The following is a 14,326-nucleotide window of genomic DNA, read 5'->3' as shown; positions in this document are numbered from 1 at the left end:
ATGCCTGGTGCAGCATCACAGTTCCCCTAGCAACGCAGTTCATGACTTGGTTCACAGGGTTATTTTAGCCACGAGCAGCGGAATTCTGGCGCTTGTGTTTGAAGAAGTGAGCATATTTACACAAAGAGATGAAGAGTAGACTCAAAACATCAGATTGTCACTCTTTCAATTTGTTTCTACATGTTTAAGTTTTCCTTGAAATGTGTCGTTATGTTTAGAAAAGCAGACGGCGAAGAGGCTACTTTTGGAAAACATGAAAACGTCCTCGTCTTAGAATCGTACACAGATCAGGAAAGAAACCTGACATTTGTTGTGATGTCCGAGAATCCGTTTGTGTAGGATGGATAAATTCAGCAGGTCTGAAATCTCTTAAACCGGCCTCTTATAAAGGTCATCCACAAAGCCTCTTTACAGTTTAAAAAATCTATTACAAAAGCAAAGTAGTATTAATCAGATTACTTCTATGTACTCAGTGGTTCTCAAAGTTTTTCACGTGCAGTCGAATCATTGGTCCATTTTTCTTCAACGACAGATCAATTCGTACAAATGCTGACCTTTGACCTTTGGACTGAATATGTGTCACCACAACTGGATGACCTTCAACCAACCATCATGTTCCAGGTGGATGTTTCACCACCGCATTGGGTTCTGCATGTTGGTGGGTTCTAAATCCAACGTTTACTCACCGGTGGATTGGAAGAGATGGTCCGATTCCCTGGACACCTGGACCAATAGATACCACTGTCCGAATGACAAGACTGTAATCCGTTCCAAAAATGTATGAAAACAAAAAAGGTTAATTTACATCATGTCAGACGGTAGAAAAAACTGTATACTCATCAGCTCCGTAAACTCTCTTTTTCCTATTGCTGAGAGGTCATGTGACACATACACAGTGAAGGTGAACCCTTTAGGGTCTGAGCCTATTTTGGCCATTTTTGAGTACTTCTGATTTTACCTTTATATACTGTATATAGAAATGTTTGCTATACCCATGTTTGGTGTCTTTTTTTTCCAACACAACTTCATCTGTCTCATCTGTCTATTATTTTTTCACCACTATATCAACACACGTCAAAAAACACACAAAAAATATAAAACCTGATTTGAAAAATGTATATAATTTATTGCATAAATAACACAAAGATGCTTAATGAACCTTTTCATAGACTTTAAAAGTGAATATTGGTTTCAAATATTAGGTATATAAAATCAACGTTGTAATAAACAACTATACCCAAATATTCAACATAAAGCAGATCTTTACATAGGTGTTTTCTCCGGTTTTTCTCACCCCCCCGGTCCTCCCGGTTTCCTCATTCAGTTCATGTGGGGGTCATTCTCACCCTTACCTGTAATGCTAATGCAGTTTGTGGATTAGAATCCGCAGATTCGGCCAGTTTTTTCCATTTTGAAAAAGGACAAAAAATGACAGATATGGTCAGAAATCTAACACTTGCTTTATATTGCTATAATAACACTATATCGTTTGTTTGCTCTGGTTTCAAAGCATCATATCTCCGCTTGTATTTGCTCTATCAATATCAAATAAAAAGTGGGAGAGAGTTTAAAGTCGGCACTTTCGATTGCAATTGTCCAGTTTTTTCTGTTTTGAAAACGGACAAAAAATGACGTAGATATGTTCAGAAATATACACACCCCCCACCTCATTTACATACTTCTATTCACGTTAGTTTGCTCCTTGTTCAAACTGTCCTATCTCTGGTTGTATTTGCTCTATCAACATCAAATAAAAAGTGGGAGAGTTTCAAGTCCACAGTTTCAAATGCAATTGTCTCCAGTTGACTACATGACCGACTTCTGATGCTACAGTGTGTTGAAACTGTCATGTGATTAAGTCACAGGGCCGTGACCGTGGACCCCTAAGGGTTAAATAGCAACAAAGAAAATCAGAAATTTGCAACTTGACACAAATAAACTTATAAACATTTATTCTTATTAGCCATCACCTTGTGGCTCTTACAGTAATTAATGTGTTAAATTGTAAACAGACTTTATGGACACTAGGGCTGCATGATTCATCGTTAAAAGATCGCGATCTCGATTCACACATGTACGCGATCTCATTTCTAAACACGGACGATTCTTAAGGATTTTATTTTACAGGTTGCATTTCAAACAAATGCCCACTAATGCCGTCTCCTCCCTCCACCAATGGTAAAGAGTCTTTAAAACACATGAGCCTGCTGCTGTCGGCTGTGGTTGAGTGAAGAAAGAGTTAATGACAGCGGAGGAACGTCTGCAGTAAAGAGTGAAATGGATGAAAACCCCAGTGGGAGGGGCCAGAGTCACCCACCTGAACTCCTGCCCAATTAAGGTTCGCATTCGTCGGTGTTAACCCTTTCATGCGTGAATTATGAAAACCTTAGTCAATATTTTCCTCTTGAGTGATTTTTTTTCCTCTTTAGGCATGAAAAAAACAACACAATTGAATTTTTTTTACGACCCTGTTTTTCATGGAGTTACAAAAATGTCCACTCAGCTGGACACCATGCGTTTAGATTTTGAAGCAAAGAAATATGTATTTAAAACCCATCATCAGAAAGGGATTTACTGTGTGAAAAATATGAAATAAAAACATTTTTAATGCCGCAAATGCCATTTTCTCACATTTTAACATACTCTAATACTACTTATTACTCAATTCATGGAGATAATATGCAAAAAAAAAAACCTTTTTGTGCAAGAAAACTGTTAATTACGATCTAATAGCCTAATAATTAGCAATTGATTTACACTCAAACATGTTAGTGCAGATCAGGTTTATCAAGAACAGCAAAGTTACAGTAATGGTATGAATCGCAGTGTATGGGATGATGTATAAGCATCCACTGTGTTGGCTGATACGGAACTAAAACAACAAAATTCATGAATATACAAGAGAACAGGTGTAGAATAGCTGTCCACTGTACTGACCACTATGCATGAAAGGGTTAATCTCATGTCGGTCTTCTTTTCTGTCGTCCAGATCCAAGTGTCTTTTCATTTCACTTCTCTCCCTTCTGCGCTGTTCTTCTTCTCCTTTTCTTTTCTTTGCTGGTGAGGATAACTCGGCCTTTAACCAAGAATCCAAAGTCTCACCCTCTACAAAAATTTTATATTAAAAATATTCCATCGTGCCAGCTGGGAAGTTTCTTTGTGCTGCAAACTTTCACAGATCAGCTGACGTCACTTAGCAACCGGGACCATAAGTGACCGGACTACTTTCGGAGTGATATGAAAGACATGAATCAGAGGTAAAAGAACCCATTTTCCTTGACAGCGGTGCAATGAACATTTTGTGAAAAAAATCGTGCCAGAGAATCGTGATCTCAATTCTAAGTAAAAAAATCGTGATTCACATTTTTGCCAGAATTGTGCAATGTGTAATGGACGCCCTGTACTTGTAGCAGTGCTTTGTCTCCACTCGTGCACCTTCAGTACAGTATGAATGTGTGGAAGTGGACGGTCACATTAACATGCCTATTATTATTCCCCTTGTGCTGCACCTGCCATATGCCTGATTACCCTCCAATCTCCTTTGTATGTCAGGGTGACACACAAACACAAACACACTTTCTTTTCTCCTGAATGTGTACGGCTTCCATCCTCTCATCCTCTTTCTTTGTCTCACCTCCTCTGCATCCCTTCTTTTTTCACCTTCTGTCTTCTTCTCCTCTTCTTTGTCTTCATCCTTTCCTCCTCTCGTTTACCGTCTGGAGGGAAGATCCGGATGTATATGTGTGTAATGAGAGAGTTTGAGTCCCACAAAGAGGATTTGTAACGTGGCGTCAGCAGAAGCTAATCTGCCACAGTGTTAACGTCTGTGTACAGTAGATGGATATGTGTGTTTTCCTATTTGAATAGGGTTATCCTCGCAGCATAATTGGAAAAACACATACACTATCCTCTTCTGAAATATGCAGTTCGTCCTTATTGAAATAAATATTTACCTAAAATTAAAGGAAGTCCATTTAAATGGTTCATATTTGTCTAAACCCACTTTTCTTAGTCTGTGGTTCATTTTTTTGTGGATTTGGACCCTACTAGTTCAGACAGTTTGAATTTGAACCCTTCAGCTGCTGCAAAACTATCTTTATATTCATTTGGACAAAAATCCAGTGGATTTGTTCATTTCTGTCCATATAGTTCATAAACAGACCACAGGCGGTTTATAGATCTGATCTAATCTTATCACCTGGTTTTCATTTTTTCACCAGTTCACATTTGTTTCTAGCATCTGTCGTTAATATTTGTGGACATTTTAGGGTTTTTTTTTAGCTTCTCTCTCAAAATTTGTGGAATTTTTCTATTATTTTTATGCTCTTTCTTTAAAATTCATGAACGTTTTGCTTCGCTTTTAAATTCTCTCATAACATTTGCCAATTTTTTTTTGCGAGCTTGTTTTTAGTGTCTGTTTTTTTAGAGTTTGGGGAAATTTTGCTTATTTTTAGTGTTTCTTTATACAATATTGATGTTTATTTGTCAAAAAAATAATCATGAACAGGTCTGGGATACAAAACAATAATGACTAATGTCGGAATATAGTTTTATATTATGGGATAGATATCCTATTGATTATTAATATTGATGTTTGTGTCTCCAGTCCTCCTGAACAGGACATCTGACAGCTGTAGACATGATGTGTCCACATATTTATGTCCATATAGTTTAGAAAAAGGCCACAGGTGGTTTATAGATCTGATCGTATCATCTGGTTTTCATTTTCTCATCAGTTCACATTTGTTTCTAGCATCTCTCATTAATATTTGTGGAAATTTCAGCTTTTTTTTTTTTTTAAGCTTCTGTCTCAAAATTTGTGAAATTTTTCTATTATTTCTATCCTCTTTCTTTAAAATTCATGAACGTTTTGCTTCGCTTTTAAATTCTCTCATAACGTTCATCACATCTTTTGTTTATTTTTAGCTTCTCTGTATTTTTTTGAGCTTGTTTTTAGTCTCTTTTTTAGAGTTTAGGAAAGTTTTGTTTATTTTTAGCATGTCTTTATAAACTATTTTTGCTTATTTGTCAAAAAAAATCCTGATGAACAGGACATCTTACAGCTGTAGACATGATGTGTCCCAATATTTATGTCCATATAGTTTAGAAACGTCAATATTTCCTTAAAGTTTAATGATAGATTTTTCTTCCCCGGTCAGATGTGATGAAAGTAGATGGTTAGTTGTGGAAAAAAAATATTATTTACAGTCAGAGCAGGAAAAATATTATAGAAATTTGGAAGAAGAACATTTAAAATCATAGTGATGGATTAAAAAAAAAAAAAAAAGAACCAATCAATGTTGAGAGTAATTAAGTCCAAACCATCTCGGAGGCATTTTGGAAGAAAAGAGAACAATTTGAACCAAACTAACCAATGCAATGATTGCAGACTTTAAGGAAGTATTGATGTTTCACAGTGTTGTCGTGCAAGTTGTTGTGAATTTGTAATGTGCAAAAGTCAGAACATGATCAACAAATCAATAAAAAACTCATTTACTTTGACGAATAAGATTACAAAGGCTTGGATGATTTCAACATTTAAATTTTTTCATTGAGATAAAGTGGATAAAGTAAATCCTGTTGCAAAGAATTTAGCAGGAGCTTCATGGATGGAAGGAACACAAACCACAGGTCGAACTCTGTACCCACTTTGTATCCAACATATTCACTTCAAGTAGATTTTGGTCCATGAATCAAATCATTTACAGAGATTAATTATAAAGAACAGCTTCTCTGTTATGGAAAGCCTCCCCTGTCCTCTAATGCTGAAAAGGACCTGCAGGATATTCTCATTCAGTTTGGATTTTAACACGTGTTCCACTGTGGTTCAATGACAATCCACCGTCACAAAAATGATACTGAAGGGTGGATGGTCTGCACTCCAGCTGTGTCAGTTAAAACTGGTGGAATAACAGAAAAAAGACAAAGAGACAAACTGAAGAATAAAATAAGCAACAAAATGAACAAAAGCAGCCAAAGTGATCAATCAAATGAATAAAAATGAATATAAAACCAACAAAATAATAAGTAACATGAACAAAATGAGTCAAAACTGAACAAAATTGAAGAAAAATTAATTAAATAAAGAACAAAATGTAGAAAGATAAACAAAATAAGCAACTAAATGAACAAAAATGATACTGAAGGGTGGATGGTCTGTACTCCCAACTGTGTCGGTTAAAATAGGTGGAATAACAGAAAAAAGACAAAGAGAGGAACTGAAGTTTGACAGGTTTGGACTAAATAAGGCACTAGAGTGGACATCAATAACAAATTTAGGATGTTGAACATCAGCTGTGAACTGGAACACATTGAACAACAACAAGGATTTGAATCAGTCCAGCTGCTTTTTGACACATGTTTAACTCCATAAAGCAGTTACACAGACAAAAAAAAAGAATAAAATAAGTAACAAAATGAACAAAAACAGGCAAAGTGCTCAATAAAATGAACAAAAATGAATAATATACCAACAAAATAATAAGTAACATGAACAAAATAAGGCACAAACTGAACATATTTTTTTAAAAAAATGTAGGAAATAAAGTAAGCAAATAAAATAATAAAAATAATATTTTTTTTAAAAAATGACTAAAATAAAGTAAAAAAAAAAAAAAAATTCCAATAAGCAACACGGATTTGAATTTGGGACCAGTAGTTTATGTTTTGGGCTCTTTTTTTGTAAGGCTGTATTTACACCTGAGAAAAGTCCTTTGGTCCACTTATTTGATTGGGATCAAATGTGGACTTTATTTTCTTCATTTGGGCCGGATCGCATTCTCATTACACTTTTTGCTAGTGGACCAAAATGCGTAAACAGAAGCATGCATGTGACGAACTGCGCTGGTATTGGACAGAAAAGTCAGGGGCGGGGTCAGTCAGAGACGGCCGGTGTTGATGAAAACAAACATGGAGTTCCTATATACAGATATCGTTTTCGGAATATGTATTCTATTTTTACAGACACAAATTTACGAAAATAATGTTAACTGTCAAGAACAGCTGATTCAGAGCCAGGTTCTTAATATGGACATGTGACCAAATGTCAATCAGACATTCAGTGTCCTCATTGGTCCACGTCTGTCCACGGCTCATGGCTGCTGTTGTTAGCTCTGACCACCTGTGAACCTGGGCTACTTCCAGAGGCTACAGTGGCTCATCAGGCACAAAAAGGCACAAGATTCCTTGGTTTGTTTCGGTTTGAGGCCGGTTCTATTCACACCAGAAGTGAACTGGCCCAGAGTCCATTTGGAAGCGGACCTAGACCACCTCTTCTAGGTGGTCTAGGTCTGCTTGTTTGATTTGAATCAGAGTTCGCATGTTTGTATTCACACCTGTTGCAGAGTTCTTTCCCAAACCGCTCAAAAATAACAGGCATAGTTGAAGGTGCAAAAAAAAGGTGGTAGTTTATTTGCTGTCGGGCTCCCACAAGTGCAGTGCAATATATATACAAAGTGTAGTCAAAAATGGAAAAACAAAAAAATACTATTTACAAATTTACAAAACGAGAAAAACACATTAGCGCAGAGTTCTTCAACAACTCACTTGACAGAAGTTGACCAATCAAAGGGCACAGTTGCTATGCAGCCCAGCCAACACTGACTTCCAGGGCTTCAGCAGCCTTCTTTTAAACACTAAGCCCCTCCTACTGGGCCGGTCAGTTAAAGACTTTTTTACAAAACATTTTTAACAGTATTTTTAAACATAATTATTCACACCAGGAATAACCATTCAACACTTAATATTTCAGTTGATTTTCTAATCAACCTGACCCAAATACCTCATTACTTGAGATGAAAGCAGAGAAAACCAAAACAATACATTATTATACATCATGTGATGTGAAAATCCCGCGAGATTTTCTCTATATTACTAACCCAGAAGTGACCCTCTGTTCTCTTAACTCAAACAGCGCGGCGCTACATGGCAGAACGCCGCTTCAATAAAAAAATGTCTGGACTTTCCAGGGAATCGAACTCTGGTCTGTTTTAAATGGACCAAACGAAGTAGGTGTGAATACACCCTCAACCAGTCCAACTGCTTTTTGACGCCTGGTTGAACTCCATAAAGCAGTTACAGAGTACTGAATTTGCAGCTCTTTTACTTATAAGTAAAACACAAAGCACACATAATGTCATAAGCAAGACCAGTACAAGTACACTTTTAAGACATGAACGAGGTTAAACAGGTTAAAAGTATAAATAAATACATAAACAAATAAATATTAATAAAAGTAGTTGAAGTTTAAATGCGAAACAGTCCCATTCATTTCAGTGAGAAAAAGTTGAATATAGTCGAATATTTTCCAAACTGTAAAAGTCGAATGGTTTTAACAGCACAAAGTATGCAGGTCTAATTATGTGCTAAAAAACCTACATAAAATGGAGTAATTATAAAGACTGAGATTAACGAGAGCGTGTTGAATGTTTCAGACAAAATAAGGTCCAAAATGGAGGGTAAGTCTAGTCCTCCACAATTATACACTCACACGTTTCTGGGAATTGAATTTAACCATCAGGTCTTAGACATTAAATGTCTGTTGTTACTTTAATAGCATCTATTAGAAATGAAAAGAAAAAAATCACACACATCCTTTAACCACTGCAGACAATCAAATTGATGCCTTCAGAGTAACGCTATCCACATAATTATTATTCTCTCCCTCTCATTGTTCTCTTCCCTCTGGTATTCCTTGAGACTTGGAGCCGTCGCTTTCCAAAGACTCCCAATTACCATCCGCCCAAATAAATTAAAAGTCATCTGTCGTGCCAAATAGCCAATTAGCAAGACTGGAATCTGTGACCCGCTGAAAGAGCACGAGCCCAGAGAGAGACGGGGGCCACGGGGGGGAGGACTGAGGGGTCTGGGGGGGTCAGCGGGCCTTTGGGCGCCCACAATTACTTTGGCTCCAGAGATTTACATTTCAATACACTTGCAATGTACACAGACAGGACACTTCATTAATGTGTGCACACGGTTAAGGGATTGTGTTTAAAGGTCAGAACAAAAGCAGATGCATTTTAATGTCTCTCGTAGGATGTGGGTGTTTGTGAAGTCAAACGGTGAAGTGAGTGTGTGTGGTTTTTATATACATTAGAAATAACCTGCGATGCATCTGTTGAAATACTGTAAAGTGTGTTTAGGCGTTAAAACTGAAAACAGTACAGTGGAAAAATAGCATTGACATGAATTTAACCCTTTATAGGGCACCCATTGAAATACTCTGAGATTCAAAATTTCAGTCTTAGTGAGTTATTGGAGTTTATCGTCATCGGACTTTACTGTTTTAGGCATTGACATCATGAAGAATCACTGACTATTTGATCCATAAACCCCTGTTTGTCCTTGTATGTTGGGCTTTGAGTTTGGCAAGAAACAGGAATGAAATCTGCTAGCGCCACGTAACCCTTCATAGGACACTCATTGAAATACTCAGAAGTTCTAAATTTCAACCTTAGCATGTTATTGGACATCGCCATCTATGCTCCTCCTCGGTTGCCGTGACAACAGTCTCCCTCCTCTTGCCATAAAACATCCTGAGCAGCACTTGCTAAAAAGTAAACACATGCAATAAAACAACTGTTTTCAAGTCATAAACTGACAACAAAGAAAAATACTTACATTTGTGTGTTTCTTTCATCGCACTACTATACTTTTTTTGCTGTTTTCACCTCCATGTTGACGACAATTCAATCAGAATTATGGGAGATTTCTCATATCGCTGTTTGTCCTTGTATGTTGGGTCTTGAGTTTGGCAAGAAACAAGAATAAAATCTGCTAGCGGCACGTAACCCTTCATTGAAATACTGTGAAATTCAAAATTTCAACCATAATGTGTTAATGGACATTGCCATCTACCTCCTTGTCGGTTGCCGTGACAACAGTCTCCCTCCTCTTGCCATTAAACATCTGAGCAGCACTTACTAAAAAGTAAACACTTGCAATAAAACAGCTGTTATAAGGTCATAAACTGACAATGAAGACAATACTTACATTTGTGTGTTTCTTTCGTCGCGCTGCTGCACTTTTTTTTTTTGCTGCGTTTACCTCCATCTGCCGATGATTCAATCAGAATTATGGGAGATTTCTGATACCTCTTCGTTTGTGGTGTGGTCCTGAAAAATCTCCGTTCGGAGGGTCAAACAGCCCTTCCCCTCTGACTCATTGAGAATCAAGGCACCCCTACCTCGTCACGTGAACATATAAAATGGAGGGGTAGGGCTAATGGGGAGGGACCAAGGGGTGCATTGGGATTGGGCCTATGCCTTGCCGAAACAGAGGTCTCCTTTAATCCGAAACTGTTGAGAAGTGTAAGATTGGAAGGAGTTACAAATTATCTTATTCACCAGTCCACAGTTAGTTTAAAAAGTGAGATGACTTACTACGGTGGTTTCCCTCACTTCATGTGGATGTCCAGCCATGTTTGTTCCAAGGGCACAACTTGGAACAGTCATATAAGTAAAAAAAAAAAACAAAAAAAAAACCTAACCCTATAATGACAGCAAATGTCTTAAAGGAATCATTAGAGCAGGTTAACATCTCTGTCTGAAATACAAAAGACTGAACAGGAGTGGTGACGATGGCAGGAGAGCACAGAGGAAGACCTTGCTTGACTGAAATTTGCTGAAGGCTAGCTTAACACTGTAACGCCACTGGGAAAATACTTTCTTGAACTGATGAAACTAAGGTTGAATTGTTTGGAGAGAACATACAACGCTGTGTTTGGTGTAAAAAATACACCACATACAAGCTGAAGTGTGCTGGAGGAGCATCATGAGCTGGGTATTTTGCTGTACTTTCAGAAAGACGTAAAATATTATAATCGCATGGTATTTGGCATTGGGTGAAGAACAGTGTGTTTGTGCTTAGATTCATAAAATATCACGTTTTATCAACAACCCATGTAGAAAATTAAATTGTTTCAAAGTGTTCACCTAAACTGCAGTACTTACATTATGCAATGTACCGACTGTACCTGTACCTTCTCTAGATGTTAAATCATGTGTTTTCATTCAAGGTCTTGGTAGATTTTTTTTGCACCCATTTAATTTTTTCTTCACTTCTAAACATGAGTGAAGTGGCTCTTGTCAAACAGACCATCGCACCAGATCTACATCACAACATGAATCACCTCAAACTTCCTTTAATTGCGCCGTAGACATAGCTCCGTCTTTGAAGTGTACATTATCAGTCACTGTGCTTCTCTCTCCCTTCATCTCAGTCTGTTTTTCTTTTCTTTTTTTTTTTAATGATTGTTCACAACAAACTTTTCGATGCTTGCTCGACAGAATTTTCATCTTTTTTTTTTTTTTTGCGTCCTGCTCATCTGATGCCACCACATGTTCTGATATTTCTCTTTCATCTCTTCATCTGTCTTTCATTTTCTCTTATCTTTCCGCATCTTCTCATCACTTTGTTATAAAAAAACATAGACACACTATGTTTTGTTACTAGGCAACACGACGGCCGCTATCTGTATACGTCCATGTGCTGTTGTTCGTATGTTTAAACGTATATTAATGAGTCATGGATCATAAATCTTGTTTATTTGAGGTTAATGTGTTTTTTAAACTGTACATGGAGTCGATACTGTTTCTGTTTTGTGTTGATGATGAGCTAAAGGCCAGTCAGAGATTAAAGCATGAAGACTGTGCATTCACAGACTGGAGGTCAAACGTACATTTATGAGGATCACACGGTCATGTGATGCCCGACCTAAACTGAGGTCTTTATAATTAATGCATATTTACATTTCAGTAAATGTGGAACATAAGGAGAGAGGGGTTGGATTTAGAGGGCATGCTCAGTTTCTGTTCTGCATTTTTAAAGAAAGAAAATAACTACATTACAACAGCATTTAATAATTTAATAACATTTAACCCTTTAACACCAAACGTATCATATGTGATACATGAGTTTTGAAGCTCTCTACATGATCTGTGTGATATTTTATGTATATATATATACACACACACACACACACACATATATATGTATATGTGTGTGTGTATATATATATATATATATATATATATATATACAGGGTGGGGAAGCAAAATTTACAACGAACATTTAGTTGTTTTTTTTCAGCAGGCACTATGTGAATTGTTTTGAAACCAAACATATATTGATGTCATAATCATACCTAACACTATTATCCATACCTTTTCAGAAACTTTTGCCCATATGAGTAATCAGGAAAGCAAACGTCAAAGAGTGTGTGATTTGCTGAATGCACTCGTCACACCAAAGGAGATTTCAAAAATAGTTGGAGTGTCCATAAAGACTGTTTATAATGGAAAGAAGAGAATGACTATGAGCAAAACTATTACGAGAAAGTCTGGAAGATACTATTAAAGAAGAATGGGAGAAGTTGTCACCCGAATATTTGAGGAACACTTGCACAAGTTTCAGGAAGCGTGTGAAGGCAGTTATTGAGAAAGAAGGAGGACACATGAAATGAAAAAAATTTCTATTATGTAAATTTTCTTGTGGCAAATAAATTCTCATGACTTTCAATAAACTAATTGGTCAAACACTGTCTTTCAATCCCTGCCTCAAAATATTGTAAATTTTGCTTCCCCACCCTGTATGCGTATGTGTATATATATATATATATATATATATATATATATATATATATATATATATATATATATATATATTTTTTTTTTTTTTTTTAAACCAGATGTATACAATTAAATACATGCAACACATGAATAATCCGCTAGGGGGGAGGAGTTCATTTACCAGAGGCCTGTCCAGTGACACTACAAGACTGTCATTAATGAGGAAGGAGAAAGAACTGGGACCATTTAACAGACTTTAATAACAGAAGTAGTTGAACTGGTGAGTCTGGTTTATTCAGACACTCAAACACTCTGTGCTTTCAATTGTCTTGGTTGCTATTGATCGGCCCATCAGCAGCACTTTCACTGGGTCACTGGTTCCCATTAAACCTACCAGATCTTATCAACATCTGTACAATCTGGTCCTTGCATCTGGCTCATGTGGTCGGCCCTTTCTGTCACTCAATCACACGCTCAGTTTACGGTTTAGAGACAAATTATTCATCCAGAGTCAACCTGTGGTCTTATCAACCCGGGTCCTGTGCTCACAAAGCGTGGGATGATCTGTGCCATCATGTGGCCGACGCACACCCAGAAAAACATGCAATTTTTATTCGACAACCTTTGTGCTATTGTCAAGTCGTGTAAAGTTTTGTTCTTGAATGATGTGCTCTTGTTGTTGTAGTTTTACAATTTAGCTTCATGTGGAGGTTACAAGTAACATGGAGGTCCATAAAGAGTGATGACTTTTTATTGGGTTTGTTGAAGGACAGACCAGTGTAAAACCTATGCTAAGCTGTGGAACTTAAAGAAATATTAATGGACAAAAGACTTGGATAAAATGAAGAAGAACCAAGAACAGTCGTAGTAGCTAGTAAGGTTGCACGATTTTGGCCAAAAATAAAATTCAGATTTTTTTCCTCTAAAAACTCGATCTTCGATTTAAAAAAAGACAGAGGCGTGTGGCCTGGAGACACGACAGAGTTGAAATTTCATAGATAGATAGATAGATAGATAGATAGATACTTTATTGATCCCCGGGGGGAAATTCAAGATTTGACAATTACCCTTTTTTAAACATTGTCCTAATTAAATAATCCAATTTTGATTTAAAATCAATTAAGTGTGCAGCCCAGAGGTTGCGTTAACCGAAAATATTCCTTCATTGACGGACTTTTTTTTAATGACGAAAAATTCTGAAGGCTGTCTGTCATTGTAACAGATTAAAATACTGAGGGTAATCTACCAAAGAAAGTTTTCACACAACACTGTGAACAGAACCTGCTCACAGAATCGCTGGTCTGTCTCTCTCTTAACAAGTCATCAAACAGTCTATAACGCATCCTACCTGTACAGAACCAACAGCACCACTGTTCACAACTACACTGAATACAACAGCGGTACTTCAGTCACATGATTCACCGTTAGTCCACCTGTAGTAGACCCCCTGTCCAGTTAGTCCACCTGTAGTAGACCCCCTGTCCAGTTAGTCCACCTGTAGCAGACCCCCTGTCCAGTTAGTTCACCTGTAGTAGACCCCCTGTCCAGTTAGTCCACCTGTAGTAGACCCCCTGTCCAGTTAGTCCACCTGTAGCAGACCCCCTGTCCAGTTAGTCCACCTGTAGTAGACCCCCTGTCCAGTTGATGGCGAGTGAGCATATTAATCAGTCAGTGTCAAGTCTTGTCTCGTTGTTTAGCTAACTTTAGCCAAAATTAGATGCTACTTTGCTAGCGCAAAATGTGAAGACAGCTGAGTC

This window comes from Sphaeramia orbicularis, chromosome 1 (assembly GCF_902148855.1).
Source record: "Sphaeramia orbicularis chromosome 1, fSphaOr1.1, whole genome shotgun sequence".
Lineage (NCBI taxonomy): Eukaryota > Metazoa > Chordata > Actinopteri > Kurtiformes > Apogonidae > Sphaeramia > Sphaeramia orbicularis.
The sequence above is the reverse complement of the archived record's forward strand: the minus strand, read 5'-3'. Positions refer to the sequence as shown.